This window comes from Periplaneta americana, chromosome 1 (genome assembly GCF_040183065.1).
Source record: "Periplaneta americana isolate PAMFEO1 chromosome 1, P.americana_PAMFEO1_priV1, whole genome shotgun sequence".
NCBI lineage: Eukaryota > Metazoa > Arthropoda > Insecta > Blattodea > Blattidae > Periplaneta > Periplaneta americana.
This window is the reverse complement of record NC_091117.1, coordinates 18,889,860-18,914,701: the sequence shown is the minus strand read 5'-3', so window position 1 is coordinate 18,914,701 and position 24,842 is coordinate 18,889,860. Positions and strand designations below refer to the sequence as shown.

Sequence of the window (24,842 nt, the reverse complement as noted above, 5' to 3'; positions counted from 1 at the left end):
TTCTTCCTATTATCATGATCTTCCTCTTATTTGCATTTATCTTCATTTCATACTGCTCACAGCTATCATTTAGCTCCAGTAGCATATCCTTTAGTATCATCTCCTCTTCTGCTAACAACGCCATATCATCAGCCAATCTTATGCACTTTATTCTTCTTCCTCCTACTAAGTTATCACTCCTCCCATGTTCTGAAAACAGCTCTTTACTAAATCCTCCAAGTAGATGTTGAACAGGGTAGGTGATAAAGGGCATCCTTGACATAGTCCTCTCCCAATATCACTTCCTTCTGACATTTCTTCTCCTAGCCTGACTTTGACTCCTTTTTTCATATAGGGCTAAACATTACTGAACAGTCTTCTCTTTTTCCAATCCACAGCAATTTCTTAGGATCCCCATCAGTTTATTCCAATTCACTGTGTCAAAAGCCTTTTCTAGGTCCACAAATACTACATACACATCTTTATTCTTCTCTGCGATAATAGTGTAAGAGGGCCTTAGACTAGAAATGTTTAGCTTAAATGTAGCTCTGTTTATAAGTATGCATAAGGGTGTAATTATTTGACTTATTTGAACTGTTGTATCAGTGAAGCGAGGTGAGTCAGTGAAGTTATGGTTTAACAGTGCAGTGAATAGTTCCTATCAGTGATAATTTATAGCGTCAATGAAATGTGTTCTATAGTATCAGTGAAATGTGTACTAAAGTGTCAGTGAAATGCGTTATAGTGCCACTACAGTGAGTGAGATGAGAGTTTGACTATTGAAACTTATGTAAGGCCTATACATATGTAGGTTTTTATTGTAAAATTAGGCTATTTTATGTTTTATTATTAATTGTAATTATTGTGTTAAATTATATTGTGTATTCTTATTGTATTGTGTATCTAATTGTATTGTGTATTGTAATTTTATTGTGTATTGTTTATATTGTGTATACCACTGCCACCGGTTATTGCCCACTTGCAGTGTAAATAAATACATACATACAATTAAGAGATTCAAATATTTGAAATTTCTTCTCGCATTTAGCGATTATTTATTTTATTTTTCGCTGCATCGTCCTTCTCCTGTAATCCGTATCGTATCATATTATCATAGAGATATAGACCTATTAGGTTAGGAATCAGAATCAGAGGCTTACTCACAGACTACTAAATCAAGACACGAAAGTTGCGTTGGCGGTCAGGGAATACTAAAATAGAATACGAGGCCATCTATAGTTGTAAATTCGTTATAAATAGCTCCGGAGATAGGAAATGCTAAACAGAAAGCTCTAACCAGCACATCGTCATTACTTATATTACCGAGACAACATATTTTATCGTCTCTCAAAAACTAACTCTTTCTCCACAATCTCATAGCAGTGACTTTTCGACCGCATTATTGTTTCAAGGTCAGTCGCTAGAATGTCTTGAAAGCTCTCCTATAATTCAGATTCATTCACATAAATGCCATATGCGTGACATTGTGGCGACTTTCGTATCTTATCAACAGGTGATACCCGTTTCTTTCTTCCGAGACATGATAAAGTTGCGAACCTGGTTTCAGAATTAATATTCCTTCTGCCATAAACAGAACTTAGAGCTAGTAAAATAAAGCTACATTCGTATCCATGTGAGATTTTAAAATCTCGTGGTCTTTGGAGGGCCCCCTCCCACACAACAGATTGTGAATAATCATTTTTTAAGTATCTTGCAATAAAATTATCCGACTTGAGGGTTTTGGAGTCTTGGAAGTAAGATAATGTCTTCCCAATTGGTTACTACGCAAAAAGGAGTTAATCCAGTGGTGGGGTTGCCACTTTAAGCCTCTGGACCGGCTGTAATCCAGTGTTTTCTCTGTATTCGATGGAACTGTGACTCGGTCCCTAGAACCTTGTCTGTTGTTCCAGATTATACCACAGACAAAAAAAAAAAAATACATTAAAAGATCTGTTACTCAATGTACCGGTGTATGTTCGAGAGACTATTGAAATTTATAAGCTAATGTTAAATTTTAAAGCCACTGGTGGCAAAATTCGGAACTACATCTAATATTACCCTAGATCATATATAAATAGATAGGTCGGCCTTGTAGGTTTTGAAGTTAACTTTTGTCAGGTTTACTACGCTGCCATCTAGTTTTACATAATTAATCACGTCATAATTCCCATTTCAATTGCATTAGCGACTGTACTGCCATCTCGTGTTCGTTTACGGCGGACGGGTGGCGATCCTGGCGGTTGTTCTCTTCAAAGTGCAAACGATTTTAACATAGCGATGACTTATCTGTTACATATATGATGTAGGATATTACTTGAATAATGGAATATGGTGCTGCATGTTGGGACCCTTACAGATTAGAACATAATAAGACACTGGAAAAGATTCAAAAACGGGCTCTCAAGCGTTGTAATAATTCACCATTAAAATGGGACACACTCACGGACAGGAGAACGCGAATTCGATTATGCGCAATGTTCAAAACATACAGAGGTGAGCCTGCCTGGAGAGAAATAAAAAATAGGTTGCAGCCGCCAAATTACTCTTCAAGGAACGACCACTCATATAAATTGAGGGAAAGAAGACAGAGGACGGACACTGGAAAGTTTTCTTTTCTCAATCGTACTATCAGGGATTGGAATGCTTTACCTGCAGACTTACTAAAGGCTTTACCAATAACCAAAAATGTATTTAAAAATAGGCTTAGGGACTTTACTAATAGGCGGTAGTATACTATACACACTATTTAAAGGGCCTAATTGGTATGTTGTTACTGAAGTGTTGTATCAGTGAAGAAGTGTGTCGTGTCAGTGAAGTGCGTTGTGTAAGTGAAGTGTCTTTCTGTCAGTGAAGCTTTATAGTTTATAATGGCAGTGCAAAGTATTTGAACAGTGAAATGTTTTTGAAGTGTTAGTGAAATCAGGATAGAATCAGTGAAATGTGTCGTAGTTCCAGTGTAATGAGTGAGTTGTGAGCGAAATTAGTGTAATGTTGAAAGGTACTTGTGCAGGTATGAACATATCATACTCGTGGGTTTTAGTTCGAACTAGGGTTAAGATACAAATTAGATTTTACTTTAAATGTTATTTTAACTGATCGTGCTTCATTTAATTTAGGTTGCTCATTTTTTATTAATTGTGTTTATTATTAATTGTCATTATTGAGTGTAATTAGTTACCACTGCCACCGGGTATGTACCCATTTGCAGTGTGAATAAATACATATATGTGTACCTAGATTTATTAATCATTGTGTTACTGGAGGTCATAGTTGGATCCAACCAATCAGAAGAAGTATGCTCATTGTCTCAACTCTTATATTCAGTTATTATCCAGAAACTCTAATGATCATAGTTCAAAGGCGCGTTCCGAAATTAAGGAAAATTTACCCAGCTGAAATTACCGGTACAGTATGTACCATTATCCTGCATTGTAACTGTAGAACTCTTTCTGTGCAAGACAACCTCTACAGCGTGGAAGTGAAATAATCCTGCAGATTGAAAGGGTCGATAGGGTACACTCAAATGAATAGAAAACGTAAATTACGTTTTGTGATTAAATGCACGGTTAATTAGAAAATTAATTTCGACGTTTCAGCAGTCTGGCAACATCTTCGCTAACACATTGCTATTTCTTCTCGTAATACAGGTGTAAGAGATCAACGAACTCAGGTATGTCATGCTACGCGAACCTGCGTCTCTGACTACAAAGTTGCAATTTGGTCGCATCGTTCAGTGGCTTGAAATTATTAGTAGTTTTAAAATTAAATTTACACGAAAACCGTCCACGCTATAGAAATACGTTAGCGGTATAAATAATTCTTTATTAGATTTTCTAGGGATATGGATAAAAATGTCGTTTATCATCTGATATGAAGGATTCAGATTCATAATGGGCCAAGCGCCATTTATTAAAAACGGAGAAAGGAAGCGTTAAAGTTAAGTGAATACTATAGTTTAATGAAAATTGACATATCATTTAGTTTTAATGTGTATACTTTATATTACTTGCTATATATTTCCATTTAATTATGGTAATAACAGAAAGTTACACAACGCAGAGCTGCACGCATTGTATTCTTCACCTGACATAATTAGGAACATTAAATTCAGACGCTTGAGATGGGCAGGGCATGTAGCACGTATGGGCGAATCCAGAAATGCATATAGAGTGTTAGTTGGGAGGCCAGCGGGAAAAATACCTTTGGGGAGGCCGAGACGTAGATGGGAAGATAATATTAAAATGGATTTGAGGGAGGTGGGATATGATGGTAGAGACTGGATTAATCTTGCTCAGGATAGGGATCAATGGCGGGCTTATGCGAGGGCGGCAATGAACCTCCGGGTTCCTTAAAAGCCAATAAGTAAGTAAGTAATAACTTCATTTTAACCCTTGTTTTCTACGGTTTTAGTAAATGGCGCTTGGCCCACTGTGGTTCTGAACCCTTCATATCGTCTTCTGTCCGGGACTCTTCTCCCGTTCACCATTCCTTCCATTGCATCCTTTAGGAGACAGTTTCTTCTCAATCAGTGACCCAGTCAATTCCTTTTCCTCTTTCTGATCGTTTCAGCACCATTCTTTCTTCATCCACTCTTTCCAACATAACTACGTTTCTTCTTCTGTCGTGCAACGACTTTCCATGTCATATTCTTCTCCCTGTCAAGACTGTTGTGTCACTATATAATTTTGATTTATTGTTTTCTGAAACTGGTTGTGACTGATAACTCCATTCGGGGATTTCTGTTTGTTGTCAGACCTTGTTTTTATCTAGTTTCTTATCAGTTTCCACATTTTGTCATGTTGTATATTTTTTTCGAGCTCACATAATGAATTGTGTCGGATTATGTACGGTATAATAATAATATTAATATAATAATAATAATAATAATAATAATAATAATAATAATAATAATAATAATAATAATAATAATAATAGCAGTGCCCGTTGATAATCAACGGAAATTTTGCAAAATAATACATAATATGACATTTAGCGTTAGAATTATTTTATGAAATTAAAACATAAGCTACTTCTCCCATTACAGCTCAAAAGACCAATATAGTATAATTTATTTTATTATTGAGTTGCGTTATGTGTAGAAAGATCTCTAGCGAGAGTTACAACAATGGTAAAATATTAATTATTGAAAATAGTGAAAGCAGAAGGCCTCAAGTTATTGTGTGTTTATTTGCTGCCAGACATAATAGGACGCAAGTTTATATGACATTTTTTGCTCATAATGTCTTCGGAAATAAGCTTCTTAAGTATCAGGAAGAGGAAAAGGAATTGGTTGAGTCACTGACTGAGAAGAAACTGCCTACTGAAGGATTCATTGGAAGGAATGGTGAACGGGAGAAGAGTTCGGGGCAGAAGAACTTATCAAATCATAGACGACATCAGGACATATAGATCATATGAGGAGACAAAGAGAAAGGCAGAAAATAGGAAAGATTGGAGAAAGCTGGGTTTGCAGTGGCTGACCTGCCCTGGGGCAGAACACTGAGTGAATGAAGTGGCGGTAACTCCTCGTGAATCACCCTGTATATCTGCCTCTGTACAGCTCACAGTTTACTATGAGGGGAAAGAGAGATAGCAAAAGATTGTATTAATCTGTGAGAAAAAGTTTGTCTAAACCTTTAAATGGTCAGGCAAGCAGTAATGAGAGCATTGGAATGAAGACAACCAGATAACTTTTGTTTTGCTTTTAGTACACTGGAAGACCACTGGTCAGAGATATAATACACCATCTGTATCCACGTGCAGACGCTCACAAGTGTGGTACAATAGAGAACTTACAAAAGCATACATTACGAAATACATTCATATTTTGTTTACTTTAATTTATGTATTTGAAAAAATATGTTTAAAGAAAAAGAAGTAACATGTTTTATAACGAAATTATTTAAAATACGTATTTACATTAAAGGATAGAGATAGATAGGTGGATTTATTGAGTAATATTATACATACAAATTTATATTATCATAATTTTGTCTAAAATCCAGTGCACGGGTCTTCTGACCGTACGTACTTTGTACCCGAAACAAGTCCTCCTTTGTAGGTTCCCCCTCCCCCCATCTATGATTACATCCAACTACTCTCTAAAAGAACACACACATTAAAAATGGAAATGGCACAATAAAACACATATAATATACCCTAACCTAAAAGACCTAAAAGTGTACAGTTGGGTGGATACTGTTATCCCTTCCTCAGTTCGCGTCGCAAACTTCGACAGTTGCAGCTCTAATCTTTCTCTCCTTCAAGAGGAACAATCCAGTCTGTTGTTCCCATTCTCTATTCCCCATGAGGTCAAGACATGCAAGCGAACTCCTACTCTGACTTAGCATCGAGGGTGGTAAATATTTTCTCCGTACATGTTCCAATTCGACACACAGTAATAAAATATGCTTATAGGAATCCTTTTCTTTGCAAAGCGGACAAAGACGCTCCCCTTCTTTGTTGATAATTTTATTACCCTTCTATGCCTCCAATCTTAGCAACGCTAAACCTGCTCGGCTGTCTTTGTTACAAGAATTTACGTAGTCACACCTCCCCCAGTTAAGCACTAGATCTGATTGTAAATGTAGTGAGGACTTTTCCGAACATTGGAGCTCAATATCTTGCCTCTCGATATCAATTAAACATTACGCCATACATTCCTCCTGTTTTCTCTCCTTTCTCCCACACCCATCCCATTCCTATATGATGCAGCCCTCTCTGCAGTTTATAAACCCGCCCCTTTTCCCAGCGCTCTCTTTACATTAAAGGATATAAACTATATTTTTATGTGTAATAGAATTTCATATACTATAAACATATGGCTTATTGTTCCGAATGCAGTCATTTATTTACAAGCAGAGAAATACCGTATTTACGCGAATCTAATGCGCCATCGAATCTAATGCGCACCCAAAATTTGAATACTACATTTGAACAAAAAAGTGCGCATTAGATTCGCATAAATACGGTATTTGTTTGCCTAACAATCCGTTCGCTACTCATCTCTATGAAATCCTGAAATCTCATATGAATACTTAAGTGCTTCCCCTGTAATTATCTGTGACGTAAATGAAGAGGGAAGTAAATATCGAAATCTATAATTAATGGAACATATGGGCAACTCGGAAGACACGATAACAGTCAGCTACTTGACATGTTAAAATCAGTAGCACTGGACACCTGCCATAATAATATAAGATAGGCCTACTGTCCGGGACTTGTTTGCTATGTACGTATAAAGTGCATTGTACTAGATTTTACGTTATAATAATAATAATAATAATAATAATAATAATAATAATAATAATAATCCTCATTAAGGCTCAAGAGGATGTAAGCTCACTGGAATAATACTATCAATCTCGTACTTAGATATGGTGCAATTGGTTGGAGAGAAATTGAAAAGTCATATCTTATTCCGTTGCCTTTGCTTCAAAAAAGAATAATTAAAATTTGTTTTTCAAAACTTGTCGATTATCCAACACTTCGATTCTTTTTCCAGAATTTTGTGTTCATAATATTGAACAAATTTTTAGGTTAACTCTGTTGAACATTTTCATAAAATCGTTCAAGTATAAAGAAGTACATTGCATAATGCTAGGCGAAATAATGTTACTTCTCTTACATGAACCAAATACAATACAAAATCTGGGCAAATTCATTCTTCATATTATGTACCAAGAAATCAATTTATTAAAACAAATCTAGAATTAAGTTACCTTAATAAAAACATTTCAGTAAGAGAATTAAATGTCGTATTTCTTTAAAATTGAAAAACACTATTATTTTACTTTTTTATATAGATATTTTCTTTTCCTTTTTCAAATAATGTTTTTTTTTCTCACTTTCTACTTAAAAGTTTAATTATATCACTTAATTTCTAGTAATTATGTAACTGGAAGTGCCCCAAGCACGAGCATTTGCTCTTTTGGGTGTAAACTATATATTTTAAATATATATAGTCGGTTTCTTGGTAAAAGTGACCAAGTCACATTCCAAAGCGTCCAAACTTTATGAAAATTTAAGACATAATTATATATTAAAAATTAATAATATAGCACATTTACCTTCAAAATAACTTGTTACTAACATCTAAAGAAGAACAGTTATCTTTGGATGGATCATTAAATCTTTAAATGCCTTTTCCCAACAATTTTAAATTTTGGACTTGGTCATTTTTACCAAGAAACCGACGATATGTGTAATTTGTAATTTCAATAATTTGTAATATAACTTTAATTTAAGTAGTGGTACCTCGGAATGGATATTGGGGATCATAATGTGGTTTTAGGCGTAATAGATCGACTATTAATCAGATTCTTTGTATTCGACAGATATTGAAAAAAAAATGTTAGTATAAGGGCGCAGTAAATCAGTTATTCATAGATTTCAAAAAGCATATGACTCGGTTAAGAGAAGTTTCATATAGGTTAATATTCTTATAGAATTTGGTATTCCCAAGAAACTAGTTCGACTAATTAAAATGTGTCTCAGTGAAACGTACAGCAGAGTCCGTATAGGCCAGTTTCTGTCGAATGCTTTTCTAGTTCACTGCGGGCTAAAGCAAGGAGATGCGCTATTACCTTTACTTTTTAACTTTGCTCTAGAATGTGCCATTAGGAAAGTCCAGGATAACAAAGAGGGTTTGGAATTGAACGGGTTACATCAGCTTCTTGTCTATTCGGATAACGTGATTATGTTAGCAGAAAATCCACAAACTATTAAGGAAAACACGGAAATTTTACTTGAAGCAAGTAAAGAGATGGATTTGGAAGTAAATCCCGAAAAGACAAAGTCAGTTATATGATTATGTCTTATGACCAGAACATAGTACGAAATGGAAATATAAAAATTGGAAATATATCCTGTGAAGAGATGGAAAAATTTATATATGTTGGAGCAACAGTAGAAAATATAAATTATATTCGGAAGGAAATTAAACGCAGAATAAATAAGGGAAATGCTTATTATTATTCGGTTGAGAAGGTTTTGTCATCCAGTCTGCTCTGAAAAAATCTGAAAGTTAGAATTTATAAAACAGTTATATTACCGATTGTTCTGTATGGTTGTGAAACTTGAACTCTCATATTCAGAGAGGAACAGAGGTTAAGAGTGTTTGAGTATAAGGTTTTTAGGAAGATATTTAGGGCTAATTAACAGGAGAATGGAGAAAGCTACACAACGTAGAACTGCACGCATTGTATTCTTCACCTGACATAATTAGGAACATTAAATCCAGACGTTTGAGCTGGGCAAGGCATGTAGCACGTATGGGCGAATCCAGAAATGCATATAGAGTAAAAGTAATTGATATCCAGTAGAAATTGTAGTCCACAACACTCTTGGTTGACGCTTATCCGGTGCAAGGTCATCTTGAGATTGCGAAATTAGATGAAGGTATCACATCTGACGCTGATCTATTGGAAATGTGTAATTTACGATAAGTTGGAGACGCCGGCTCACAGGTGAAGAGAGAAAGCTGTTATCTTCGTTTGTTCGCCTGTACTTTCGCTGTGAACGTGTCACAACACAGTCCTTGGATTCGGAGCGTGACAGCTCATCATCTTCGATAAAATCACTTGTCAATATTGTTCTTTGATTTTGTATCACTTGCAAATGCGGCTTCCTTAGCTACAGAACAAAAGAATGCGACAGTGTACGTTGATAGCTTGTGACAGCCAAGTGAATATTTCGCTTTATCTGTTCATAAATTCGTTTCAGTATTTCGTTGCTTAGAATTAAGAGGATTACTTCTTAATGTAGTAAGTTCGCAGCAAGTGAGGCGAAGACTTTTGCTAAAGCCTTAAGGTACTCGTCTATCTTTAATTTTTAATTTTCCTTCAAAAATTTGTTTTCTTTTTTTTTAATTTTATGTTATCTGAAAGCTTGAAATGTATATGATGAAAGAGTGATGGAACGGAGAAAAATTCTCTCCGGCGCCGGGATTTGAACCCGGGTTTTCAGCTCTACGTGCTGATGCTTTATCCACTAAGCCACGCCGGATATCATAATGTACTTCGGTACATCAAAATATATATGATATGCGTAATAAATCACTTTGTGATTTAAGACGGCGCCCATACCGTCGGATCCCGGCCAACCAGTCACTCATTCGAGTGCACCTCAACACATGTATGGACTTCGGTCCTGCGTTCATAGACATCTATGACGTAGTGGAGAGGGCGGCCACTAGAAGGAACCCAAGAGATGGAGCTTAATCTGAGACGATTCTAACCGGCGTCGGGGTTGTATCCGGCGTGGCTTAGTGGATAAAGCATCAGCACGTAGAGCTGAAAACCCGGGTTCAAATCCCGGCGCCGGAGAGAATTTTTCTCCGTTCCATCACTCTTTCATCACATGATGACGCAGAATATCTGCATGGAAATATCATATGTACTTCGGTACATCAAAAAAAAAAATATATATATATATATATATATATATATATATATATATATATATTTGAAATGTATAGTTTTAAAAAATATATCAGTTTTGACTCTGTGATGTGTATTTAATTAATTACCTCTTTCTTTATACCGGAAGTGCAGTTCTACAAGTGCTAATCTGTCACATTCTGTTATATATAGAGCCCGGATGTTTGGCAAAATGCCTTTTTTACTGGGTGGAAGTAAATCATTATTTGCATAGATATAAATGTGATCTGGAGTAAATCAAAGTGATAGGGCCAATTTTTATTTTGCCTATTTTGCCTTTCTAAGGTGTTTCTTACTAATAAATGACTTTTTTGTCATTTTAAAACAATATCTATTGCTTATTTGCAATTTTCTGATTAATTGTAATGTAATATGCATGAAATTTAAGGGTATATGTACGTGAACGACCACAAATATTGTCAGAAAATGCAGGCTCTAGATTTCTAAAATTTTATAAGAAAATGAACTCACAATAGGACAAAAATTACAAGGTACCACAACAAGACTTATTAGAATTTAAATATCTGATAAAAGTATAAAAAAGATTACTAATAATATTTTTTAGAAATCACTTTTTAATTTAAATTAAGTTTTCCAAAATTTGAAAATTTTGACACATATTATTTCATATCTCTACAACCATTAGATATAGTATTCTGAAATTTTGTGCACTGATTTAACATGCAATTATGCGAAAGGTAAACTACAGTAATGGCCATTTCTTTGAAAATACAAAAATTAGGTCACAAAATATTATGTAAATTTTAATATAGGACAAATAAAAATTAATTGTATTAAAATAAACAACTCTACATGTCTGAGAGTAGTCTACTTTTCAGAAATAAGTGTTTATTACATGCAGGAAAAATATTAAAGCTGTCAGAGAGACCATAACAATGTTATGGTTACCAAATGATGTAACTGCAGATTTTTTTTTCTTCATGCTTTCATAAAACTGGTGTGAAAAATATTATTAGTAACTTTTTTATATTTTTATTAGATATTTAAATTCTAATAAGTCTCGGTGTGGTACAGTACCTTGTAATTTTTGTCCAATTGTGAGTTTATTTTCTTATAAAATTTTAGATATATAAATCCTGCATTTTCTGATAATATTTGTGGTCGTTCACGTACATATACCCTTAAACATTTAAAACAGTGACTAACTTTACTAACAATAGTAAATAAAAGTAATTTATTTCGGTGCTTAATCTGCTAATAATCGTGCTTTAATACTATTGGTGTAATATGAATAATGATCGACAATCCACAGTTACAAGTATAATATTGTCATGTCTTCACGGTACCAACAAATATTAAGCTCGTTGTCATAGAAGTTGTCACGTAGCATTTCCAATTGTTTACTTTTTTTTACTTTCAAATCTTACTGTTACAATTTTGTGCTACAGGTGTTTATTATTGTAGGAGAAAGAAATTTGAGTGAGGAACAGTCAGTTATTGTCGGGTGACAGAAGTTATAAGATCGGTTAGCTAAAATGCCTAAATTCAGTAAACCATTGAAAAGTAAACTCCATGCTTACGTTAGTGAATTTGGTGCCCGTGTGTTTTCAACCGATGGAACAGTTTTGATGGGTAAGGTTTGTGAAAAGACAGTTAATCACAAAAAAAAGTAATTTATAAGGCAAAATGTGTTACCTACGAAGTAAATATGTGAGTTATGTTGATATAATTTAAATTTATTGCTAAAAGTATATTATGCTTTTTAAAATTTATAATGCCTTTTTCAAAGATTATTGTGCCTTTTTTACGTTTTATTGCCGTTTTTGCCTGCCTATTTTAACTGTTATAAATGCTAAACATCCAGACTCTACTTACATATATTTTTCATGTAAAAACAATTCGAATTTGTATTATTTTCCATACAGTCAGGAAGCTATGTGTTAGGTTTTACAATTTTTCATACCCTCAGGATGTAGGTGATTTTTCTCCATGTTCAGTTTTACAGCATTTTACAACACTAATGTAAACACAAAGTGCACTTAGAATTGAGATATTTTAATCATTCTTGCACCAAAATGAAGCTGATTAATGTAGTTAAGTGCCAAACTATAATTACCAGTGGCGTAGCATGAAATTTTGAGCAGGGGAAGCTAATTCAAGTTGTCTTTCATGCAATATGAGAAAACGTATTACAAAAATATAGTCTTAAAATAAATAGTAGTCAATGTCAAGTCAGCAGTCGAAGATTGGTTGGAACCTCGTAACACCAATAAGGTATGACCTCAAATGATACGTAGTAAAATATGATTTCACGGTTTACACATATCTCTAACAAATAGACACGTATACGTATAACATTAGCTCACTCCCTGTCATAGAGGAATCACAATATTAACGGTCAATAGATACAGTATTCGTATCATTACGTAAGTATGCATCTGTCTTTTGGTTGTGTCCTTCATTGACAGCAAGGGAGTCGGTCATTTGTTTTTTAGATCACACTTTTGTTCGTAAGTCAATCTTGATATGTAATAGAATTGTCCTAAAAAATTCAAGTAAATTGGTGTCAGGAATTGTTATTTCAGTCATTATTTATTATATCAGCCACAATGCACACTAACACTTCAACTGAACACAACTGACGAAAAGGGATAACTCGGAAACTACTTATTTTCAATGTCAAAGCTAGCTTCTTGCGAGCCTCGCGACCAGGGTAGTTTAATTAGAAAGGGATGGAAAATCTGCCGGGTGGGTTACACAGAAGAATGAGTGTAAGAAACCAGTCTGCTTGGAAGCTGGTGTGTGTAGGCTTCTTGTTTACTGCTGCATCACAAATCATCCTGAGCTGCTGCATCACAATATTTAACGCGTAAATATAAATTGTATTAAAATTAATAAATAATTTTGTTCATAAACTGCAGGTTTATTATGAAATTATTATTAACTGGGGAAGCTAAGCTTTTTAGCTTACATTGACGCTACGCCACTGATAAATAGTGCCCTACTGCCTAAGAAAGTTAATTTCAAACTCCAAGATTTAATATTTTCATTTTTATTTTTGAAATTTTCAAAAAAATAAAATAAAATTTTTCCTTAATAGAATAAGATAGGGAAAAACTGTTTTCACGGTTTGCTCTGTGTTCTTTTAGGAGTAAGATAGTGTAAGAAATTTTGTTCTAACATAACTGTAGGCCAAGGACTAAAACAAATTTCAGTTTTCGCTTTAAAAATTGCCTTCCTGCCCCCCAAAAATATTTGAGAGATACATTTTTTGTGAAAATCCTTAATTTTATTTTGTGTCAAGTAAGCAGGAAAAAAATTTAAAAAAAATTGAATAAAAATAGCAAATTTTTGTCCCAATGATAGATAAGTAACCTATCTTAAGATAACTTGAGGCTAAAACAATTTGGTTCATTCTACAGAATAAATAGTATCATGTCATCGTTATCCTCATAATAATAGTCATCAACCCATCACTAATCTTTGCTGTCATTGTGTAGCGTATTTCAGTATTCTTCCTAAATAATATCGATGGTGTTCGAGTAAAAGGAGTGAGCCATTTTTTGTGTAAATGGAATTTTGTTCCCCAGAGGAATACACAAATTAAATTCCACATGTGGGTGTGCAAAACACAAAATAATACTAGCATTTGATGTGTTTTACTTGTGTAGAAAATTATTTGCAGGAAGGGTCCGAAGTTTAATTTTCATTTATCTCAAAACTCATTGTTATTACCAGATGTCGGATTTTTAGGCTCGTTTAGCGTAGGCTGAAACATATATTCTTTAATGAACCTAGTTTTAGGCAATATCATCGCACGAGAGTTTCTCGTGTTGCATACATTTACAGATTTTTACTCAAAATTGTTGCAACCTATCCTAGTCAAGCCTAAAAATCCGAGGTCTAGTTATTACTTATCTCTCGGTGTATTTCTGTATTCCCCTCTTGTTCCAATGAATTGCTTGCTAGTTTGAAATTTATTATATCTAGATTTTTACGAGTCACCTTGTTCCCTTCATTCTGATTTTGACACTTATTTGTCTGGACTTTTTCCACCTTCTTTGCAATGGTTTGGCGAGAGAAATGTAATTGTTCCTAAGTATGAACATAGGCGCCGATTGCTTTGAAATATTGGGTTAGTTTCTGCACTAGACTCTTCAAAATAATCCCCCAAGCTTCCACACTTCTTTGCCAATGATGATGCAGGCGTTGAATATCATCCGCTGTGTCTATGTGTACCACCACTCGTCGAAACGCTGTTAAGATGTTCCTTATTTTACTTGGTTATTTAACGACGCTGTATCAGTTACGAGGTTATTTAGCGTCGATGGACTTGGTGATAACGAGATAATATTTGGCGAAATGAGGCCGAGGATTCGCCATAGATTACCTGACATTTGTCTTATGGTTGGGGAAACTTCGGAAAAAAACCCAACCAAGTAATCAGCCCAAGCGAGAATCGAACCCGCGCCCGAACGCAACTCCGGATCGGCAGGCAAGCGTCTTAGCCGACTGAGCTACGCAGGTGGTTTTAAGATGTCCTCCCTGTTTGCAAACCGCTTCCCACGTAGCGGCTTCTTCAATTGCGGAATGATATCAAAGTCGCATGGACTGAGATCAGGCGAGTAGGGAGGATGCTCCAAGATGTCCCATTCCCACCGCTGGAATGCTTCTCGTAACTTAGAATAACACTGATGAGCAGTTCTGCCACAAAGAACTGAATTTTCACGTATGACCGTTTTTCAACTTTACTTACATCCATCTTGGAGCAGAGCCTCTAGCATACTAACTTCTGAGTGTTCTGTCAACTAGCCATCAGTGCACACAGACGCACTCTGGCGGTGGCATTTCGTATATTGTGCAATAGATTTTCGAACGTGTATACTGAATTAACTGCATTTTCGGTTATTCGGAAGATGTAACATAGTTGCCATGACTTATGAAATGACCTTCGGTATGAGACGGTTCCTCGTATAGGATGAGGAGATTTTCATTAGATTAGTATTTAGTGTTAATATTCTTATATGGATAGGATGTGCGGACGTGTAAGTTAGTTTCAAAATCTGAGACGGAAGTAACAGGTGGACAGGAAGGCCGAAGGGAAGCCAGGCTGACAGGAAACATGTGTCCAGGCGTGGAGTTGACTGATGAGGGAATGTATGGACTTTGCCTGCGGGTGGTCAGTAAGATGACGCCAAGCCAGGTTCCAAGAGAAATGATCTGGTATATGTCAGAGGATTGTCAGGACGCCGGAAGTAGGGGGATGTTCTAGTTAACGAACAATTTTTGAAGAACGCGTCTTAAGTGACGTAAGTGTAATCATGGCCAATCAGGATTCTTAATAGAGACACGTGATATATAGATAGGAGGGCGAAATTCTATGTTTGGTGGTTGAAAGTAGAGGATAGATTTGGCAGATAGACAGAAGGCAGATAGACAGTGTTCGGAGAGGTCGAACTCCACATATTCTCGGCAAACCTAACTCGGAAGTATAACAATTTACGGACTTAGAAATTTTTAGTGGGTGTAGTAAGAAGTCGTGTGTTGCATTATTATTATAAGTCTGGATTCTTTCCTCTCATCACGTTATCAACTCTCCGTTATATTATTGGTGTTTTATAGTACAAAATATATAATTACGTGAACTCAGAAATTAGTATACCAACTTGCGGGAAGTGAGAGCGAGATATTATACACTTGGACGCGCATTTCTGCTGATCTGAAACGAACACTTAATAATAATAATAATAAACGTTTTCATAGTTCTTACCAACAACTTCTGGTGTGCGCCTACATCATTTCAACCTACGAGCACGTCTCCCAAACCCCATGTCCCGACCGTTTTGCAGCTGACCTGGGAATCTCATACCTCTACCGGAGTAATCTCGAGGAGGCTGGCGCCCAAATTAATCAGTGTATATAATTAATTATTATATCGACGTGCCATCCTCGAGATACTTTCCATATTTCGGAGCTGGCAGCCGAGGGCGACGACGACCGGTTACAAAATTTGGCGTCCCAACGTCGGGCTCGAGATGGCAACAATGACCACGGCGGGGATCGACGCGAGAGCCGACAGCCGACGCAGGGTTAATGCGGCTCGAGATGGCAACAATGACCACGGCGGGGATCGACGCGAGAGCCGACAGCCGACGCAGGGTTAATGCGGCTCGAGATGGCAACAATGACCACGGCGGGGATCGACGCGAGAGCCGACAGCCAACGCAGGGTTAATGCGGCTCGAGATGGCAACAATGACCACGGCGGGGATCGACGCGAGAGCCGACAGCCGACGCAGGGTTAATGCGGCTGATGGCAACAATGATCGCAGCGGGGATCGACGCGAGAGCCGACAGCCGACGCAGTGTTCGTAGAGCAGCTTGCAGTATCATGCAGTGTCAACGACCGACAGCCACAACACCATGCAGACCCCAAACAGCTGAGAACAATGATGGACGGTGGGGGAGACGATCAACCAGGCGTAACCTAGAAGACGTCGATACGTAAGCATAAAGGGTTTCATTTCAATTGTTGTGTCCATATATATGTACATGTGTGTAATTCATTTTGGTAGGGTTTATTTTGTTTTTGAGTTTAAGGGGAATTGTTGAAGATATATTATATATTACATGTCGCTAAGGAGCCAGACTAGAAGTAAAAAAAAAAAATGGAGACTACAGCAGGGACGAGTACTAGCCAAGATAAAGAAAGTTCGCGAGGTTCGGACAATGTCATGTCGAATAATGTGTTAGAGCGGATATTGGAGCAGATGAATCAGATGAGGAATGAAATGATAGAAACTAGTAATAAATTGAAGAGTGATTTGAAGAGTGAGATGGCTGAGAATAGTAGTAGGCTAGAGAGCCAGTTAATGGAAAGTTCTGATGTATATCAAGAGCAAATTGGTCAATTAAGAAATATAATGAACGAGAGATCTAATAGATTGGGAAATATGATAGAAGAGAGCTATAATAGATTGGGAAATGTACTAGCCGAGAACAATAATGAAGTGGAAAGTAAATTGATTGAGGATATTAGTGAATTGGATAATAAGATAGCCGAGAATAGTGATGAAGTGGAAAGTAAATTAATTGAGGATACTAGTGAATTGGATAATAAGATAGCCGAGAATAGTAATAAAGTGGAAATTAAATTAATTGAGGATATTAATGAATTGAATAATAAGGTAGCCGAGAATAGTAATGAAGTGGAAAGTAAATTAATTGAGGATATTAGTGAATTGAATAATAAGATAGCCGAGAATAGTAATGAAGTGGAAAGTAAATTAATTGAGGATATTAGTGAATTGAGTAATAAGATAGCCGAGAATAGTAATGAAGTGGAAAGTAAATTAATTGAGGATATTAGTGAATTGAATAATAAGATAGCCGAGAATAGTAATGAAGTGGAAAGTAAATTAATTGTGGATACTAGTGAATTGGATAATAAGATAGCCGAGAATAGTAATGAAGTGGAAAGTAAATTAATTGAGGATACTAGTGAATTGAATAGTAAGGTAGCCGAGAATAGTAATGGAGTGGAACGTAAATTAATTGTGGATATTAGTGAATTGAATAGTAAGATAGCAGGGAATAATAATGAAGTGGAAAGTAAATTAATTGTGGATACTAGTGAATTGGATAATAAGATAGCCGAGAATAGTAATGAAGTGGAAAGTAAATTAATTGTGGATACTAGTGAATTGGATAATAGGATAGCCGAGAATAGTAATGAAATGAGAAGTAAATTAGCTGTGGATATTGATGAATTGGGAGATAATCTAGATGAAAATTGTAATGTATTGGATAATAAATTAGAAGAGAATATTGATGAATTGAATAATATGGTAGCCGAGAATAGTAATGAAGTGGAAATTGAATTAGCTGTGAATATTAAGGAGTTGAAAGAGAAACTAGTTGAAAATAGTACTGAACAGAAAGATAAGTTAGCTAAGAATATCAATGAATTGAGTAATAAACTAGCTGAGAATTGTAATGAAGTGGAAATTAAACTAGCTGTGAATATTAATGAGTTGAAAGAGAAACTAGATGAAAATAGTACTGAACTGAAAGATAAGTTAGCTGAGATTATTAATGGATTGAATAATACGATAGCAGGAAATAGTAATGAAATGGAGAGTAAATTAGCTAAGGATATTAATGAGAATACTGAGGAATTGAATATTAAAGTAGCCGAAAATAATAATGAGCTGGAAAGTAAAATAACTATGGATATTAATGGATTGGACGATAATCTCGATGAGAATAATAATGAATTGCAGTATAGACTAGCCGAGGACAGTATCAGGTTAGAGAGCCAGGTGTTAGAAAGTTATGGAGCATTCAAGGAGCAAGTAAATAGAGTAATCGAAAAGTTTTATGAGTTTGGGAGTTATAGTGGACTTGAGAAAGACAATGCGGAAACCTACACAAACATGGGGCGGAGGGCAGAAGAAGCCTTCCCACCCCACAGAGGGTACAATAGCAATGACCATAATGACGGTTGGAGCAGGGATCGGCCACACAGTGCTGGCGGTCATGGTTTACAACCCTACAATAATGACACGCGGTATTTTGTGAACCGATTTTCTAACAATAGGAAGCGGTACTGCAACGATCAAAGAAGTGAATATAGGAAGGGCTATTGGAGGCCTCATTTTTCTGCAGGAGGAGAAAAAGTTAAGTGGAAGCATGCTGGTAGATTTAATGTGAGGAGAAGTGTGTCTCCACGTGTAAACTGTCAATTTAAGAATGGCACAATGACATATGAGGAAGGCCGCAGACGATCCCATTCGGAGAATGACGATCCGATTTATGATAGACATCCAGGCGACGTACCAGGTTAATAAACGAGAATTTGTGTAAAGTTGAAAATAATATGATTTTAATTATAAGAAAAATAAGAATGTGTTTGTTTTGTGCATGTAGTATTTGAGCGGTGTAAGCAACTAGAACCAAGAACTAATTTCAGTGCTGAAAATGTTAACCTTTGTAAAATTTTGTTGCTTTTGTTTTTTTTTTGCCACCTTCAGAATTAGTGTTTTTGTGTGTTTTCTTATAAGATCATGCGATAAGTAGTATTCCCTGTGGCAATAATTTAAAGATGATATTAATAAGAATTAATAATGATTAATAATAATGATAGAATATTTTTTTAATTAACTTCATTTATGTTCATTTATTTGTAGAGGTTGAATGATTCGATTTGAATATGTATCCATTTTTTAGAATCAATATTAAGTGCCAGACCATCATTTTTAGTTCGAGACATAAAGTTGTCCTCTATATTGAGGGGACGTTATTCGAGATGTGTATTCAAGGTTGCAGCTCATGTATGAGATATGATAAATAGAGTCAGTATTTCAGAAGTATTATGTACTGCTTGGTATAATTTTGATTCTGGTTAATAATTATTTCGGTTTTATGGACGTAAATGTGTTTTCAAGGTTTCAGATAATGTATGAAGTATGATATAAAGGGTTAATTTGTATTTTAAAATGTATTATGTATTATTTAGCATATTTTTTATTGTGGTTCATAATTCTTATTTCTATGTTATAAGTATAAGTATGTATCAAGGAACCGATCATGAATGTGAGTGAGAGAGCGCCATTGTATTCGGATGTGCCCTGAATGTTACGATTGGATGCTGTATATATGTCAGGTAGAAGTCAGTTAAACTGGCGTGTGAGATGTAAGCAGGCGTGAGGTGTGTATATAGATTCATACATGTGAATAGTTGTAAATATGTAATAATTGTAAGTGTAAATTTGTACATTGTTTATAAGCATAGCAAAAGGTGTATCCAAGTGTGACTAATTAGGGGACACCGGAGACTAGTAGCGAAGGGATTTTATGGGACGTCTCATAACAACAAATATTCCCTTGGGAATATTCTTTGTTATGAGAGGGCATTTGAGACGGTTCCTCGTATAGGATGAGGAGATTTTCATTAGATTAGTATTTAGTGTTAATATTCTTATATGGATAGGATGTGCGGACGTGTAAGTTAGTTTCAAAATCTGAGACGGAAGTAACAGGTGGACAGGAAGGCCGAAGGGAAGCCAGGCTGACAGGAAACATGTGTCCAGGCGTGGAGTTGACTGATGAGGGAATGTATGGACTTTGCCTGCGGGTGGTCAGTAAGATGACGCCAAGCCAGGTTCCAAGAGAAATGATCTGGTATATGTCAGAGGATTGTCAGGACGCCGGAAGTAGGGGGATGTTCTAGTTAACGAACAATTTTTGAAGAACGCGTCTTAAGTGACGTAAGTGTAATCATGGCCAATCAGGATTCTTAATAGAGACACGTGATATATAGATAGGAGGGCGAAATTCTATGTTTGGTGGTTGAAAGTAGAGGATAGATTTGGCAGATAGACAGAAGGCAGATAGACAGTGTTCGGAGAGGTCGAACTCCACATATTCTCGGCAAACCTAACTCGGAAGTATAACAATTTACGGACTTAGAAATTTTTAGTGGGTGTAGTAAGAAGTCGTGTGTTGCATTATTATTATAAGTCTGGATTCTTTCCTCTCATCACGTTATCAACTCTCCGTTATATTATTGGTGTTTTATAGTACAAAATATATAATTACGTGAACTCAGAAATTAGTATACCAACTTGCGGGAAGTGAGAGCGAGATATTATACACTTGGACGCGCATTTCTGCTGATCTGAAACGAACACTTAATAATAATAATAATAAACGTTTTCATAGTTCTTACCAACAACTTCTGGTGTGCGCCTACATCATTTCAACCTACGAGCACGTCTCCCAAACCCCATGTCCCGACCGTTTTGCAGCTGACCTGGGAATCTCATACCTCTACCGGAGTAATCTCGAGGAGGCTGGCGCCCAAATTAATCAGTGTATATAATTAATTATTATATCGACGTGCCATCCTCGAGATACTTTCCATATTTCGGAGCTGGCAGCCGAGGGCGACGACGACCGGTTACAGGTATGAATTCGTGGAAAACTAATATTCAAAATGTTCTCTTAGCCACTTTTCCTTTGAGATAGTGGAAAGATGTGACATCGTTAAATGCGCATAATCTCTTGATACGCAATCGCAGTCGCTCAGCCCTTGATGCCAAATCCCTTCATAGCTCCGACCTAGATCATCTTCCGTGAAAATGTCACAACGTTTTGAAGATAGATATTGCTAATCTAAAATCGAAGTAGAAATAATTTATGATGGTGATCTTCTTAAACTCTTCGGCCTTCAGAGGCTTACTGCGTCCCATTTTCTTTATTTATTTTTTTGCTTTGTCTCTACGGCCTCATTATATTTAAATATATAGGTCTGCACATATTAGTGATGACGTGATGAGCATGGGGTTAACGGAACCGCGCAAAGGAATTGTGAGCTCCCTTCTCACACACATTTTGTCAGAGCCTTTCCTCTCATAAATATTTGAACCAATGTTGAAATGCTGTAATTTAAATACACTATAAGGCAACAAATGTCCGGCAAACAATTGCTATTGAAATTGAAATATTATTGGGACAACAGAAATTTAAAAGCCCTCAGTTTATAAACATGTTTAATAACCAGTCTTACAATCAGTAAAAATAGAAGATGTAATTTTAAAAATAAATGTAGACTCACTCCATCATGACTCCTTTGAAATAGGGGGACTCTATCTACTCCTTCAAACAACGCAGGATAATACTTGAGAGAAAGCGAATACAGTGGAGTCCCTCCGTTGGAAACTTCTAATTTGGAAAGCTAGGCTAGCTGACTCTGCCCACTACAGGAACACCACTCAATACGTTACTGATAAGGCGATCGCTTTGCTCATGCTCGACGTTGACATCAGAAGATACAGTAAAGAAGAAGAAAGAAATGTATTTAAACTTATACATGAAAATATTACAAACTTAAATAAGAATTATTTTAGCATCTAAATTTGTACACATACAAATATAAGGAGGTTTTTTAATAACACATACAAATATGAGTAAATAATTAGTGTGGTAACTCCTCTAAATAAAATAATTGTTTCAACGTCAACGACAAAAATATTTTTAAGTTATTTAGACTGATACCCTTTCATAATACATTTACTCAGACAAAAAATTAAGTTGAAACAGGGAATCTGCTTGCGTGGTGCCTCCAATGCTTAGAGACAAGTATGTACAGTGTTTGTACTCACCCTGCTGTTTACACCACGTTCTCGTCTACCAATCATTGAGTTAATCCTTCAGCAGTGGTTACATCGTCTAGGTAGGGGCGGGCACAGAAGACCAATAATGTAATAGACAGTGCGTACAAACATGTGAAATGACCTTTGATTGGCTAATAGTTTTTACTCCCATTTGAAGAGTCCACTGCAAGAATGATGGATGTAATTTGGAATACATTTTGCAGGAGAAGCAATTGAAAGTTTGAAATGCTTAGCGCTCAAAGCTTAACTGTGATTTTCCGATCATTACTGGACAATGACTATCAGTGTTAATGCCATGTAACTCTGAATATACATTCTATATGTCTTAAGCTATGCATTGACAGTCTTGGTTCATTTTCGACAAGAAAGTGACATCCATCATTCTTGCAGTGGACTCTTCATTTATAAACAGCGAAGGGACTCCACTGTATTCACAAAGAGATAAGGAACTGGTAGATCTGGTTGAGTGTAAAAGAAGGCCAAGGTTTTAGCTCTGCTGCCAGATAAAATAAAATTTATTATTATTATTGTTATTATTAGTCCCGCGCCGTGGCGTCGTGGTCTAAGGCATCCCGCCTAGGACTCGCGTTACGGAATGCGCGCTGGTTCGAGTCCTCATGGGGGAAGAAATTTGCTCATGAAGTTTCGGCCAGTGTATGGGACCGGTGCCCACCCAGAATCGTGATGCACTTGGGGAGCTAAGATAGGTAGCGAAATCCAGTTGCGAATACCAGCTATAACGGCTGGGGGGATCATCGTGCTAACCACACGATACCTCCATTCTGGTTGGATGATCGTCCACCTCTGCTTCGGCATGTGAGCGTGAGGCCAGCAGCCAGCTGGTAGGTGTAGGCCCTTCATGGGCTGTAGCGCCACGGATTATTATTATTATTATTATTATTATTATTATTATTATTATTATTATTATTATTATTATAAGGACGCCAAACAGACGCATGTGTAATAAATGCGTAACTGGCATTACATGCTATTGGATAAATAACAATAACAATATTTACGGAATATTCTCATGTGCTTATATAGACGTACAGTATACCAGTTAAATGTGAATGGCCTTAAAACAGATCTTCACTTGTACTCTTAATAGTAGGCCTACATTCTGTTTTAATGCACTTATCATATTCAGAATGAATTGCAGTCACCATGACAACGCACTGCAACAGAAAACAAACAAAACAAGAAACACATCCACTTTCTATGGGACGGGAAATAAATTTGTGCGAGATCGTTCGTATTTGCTTGTTTTCCGCACAGAACCAATACGCGGTAAGTGTGAAATACCACATTCAGTATTCCCAACCTAACACACATAACAATTTCCCTCTTCTTACCGCTTAAGCGCGACATTCATTTTACTGCTTTAGGCTTTTAACATATTATTTTTAGAGACGTTTAACATAGCAATAATTATAAATTGGAAACTTACCACTGCAATTTCACCTAAATTGCAATGTTAATTATTGTTTTTAAATATTTGCAAAAATTAAGTAAAGTCTACTACTCCACGAAACTTATTGCATTCCTGATACAAGTAACATTAAGGAAGCCGTGAAAAAATCAACAAGATTCCAGATGCCGGTGTTATTACTGCAATATGTTATATAAATAATATTGTTAAAATATTAAAATGAAAAATAAATCATTACATAACTTTACCGTTTGTTTTTTAAGTTCGCATTTATAGACTGGGTAAAAAAAAAGACAGACGTATATCACGGCCTGCTGGAGTATAGTAAACACAGAAAACATTTTATAGCAACAATGTTGAAGAAAGATATTTTAGTGTTCCGAAGTTGCCGTCATTAAACAGAAACCAACATGGAGATTTCATTGCAACTACTTTGCAATTCGTCTTTCAGGTATGTAATAAACGATCTTCGCACAAAATAATGTACGATACACGAGCGGTATGTTTGTTTTGATGTTCTCGGAAATTAAAAAAGCTCAACTACGTTTCGCTTTTTCAATCTTTTCCTCGACCATGAAAACGTCAACATACCGCTCTTGTAACGTATATTACTATTGCATTTCCCTAGTGGAAAACAAAACCGGGCCTGCCGGACTTGGTTCAGTGCTGATACTGGAATGGTGCGCGCACTCTCTCTGCGTGTTGCGTGGGTGCGGCACGCACCTTGCGGTGCACGGCTTGGTGTAATGCGGTCAGTCTGGGTGGAAGGGGAAGGAGAGGCAGTCAACCTGAATACGTAATCACGCTCTTGTCCTGTGTTCTCGCCCGGAATTTTTCAGCAGTTTAATTAACAGTCGCA

At 36.2% G+C, this 24,842-nt stretch overlaps 1 protein-coding gene across 2 annotated transcripts in view; it reads left to right on the top strand.

Annotated features, from left to right (window-relative positions):
* LOC138710788 (adenylate cyclase type 2-like) overlaps positions 1-24,842 on the top strand; it is a 207,162-nt gene that overhangs the window by 18,590 nt on the left and 163,730 nt on the right. The gene's annotated exons all lie outside the window — the stretch shown is intronic.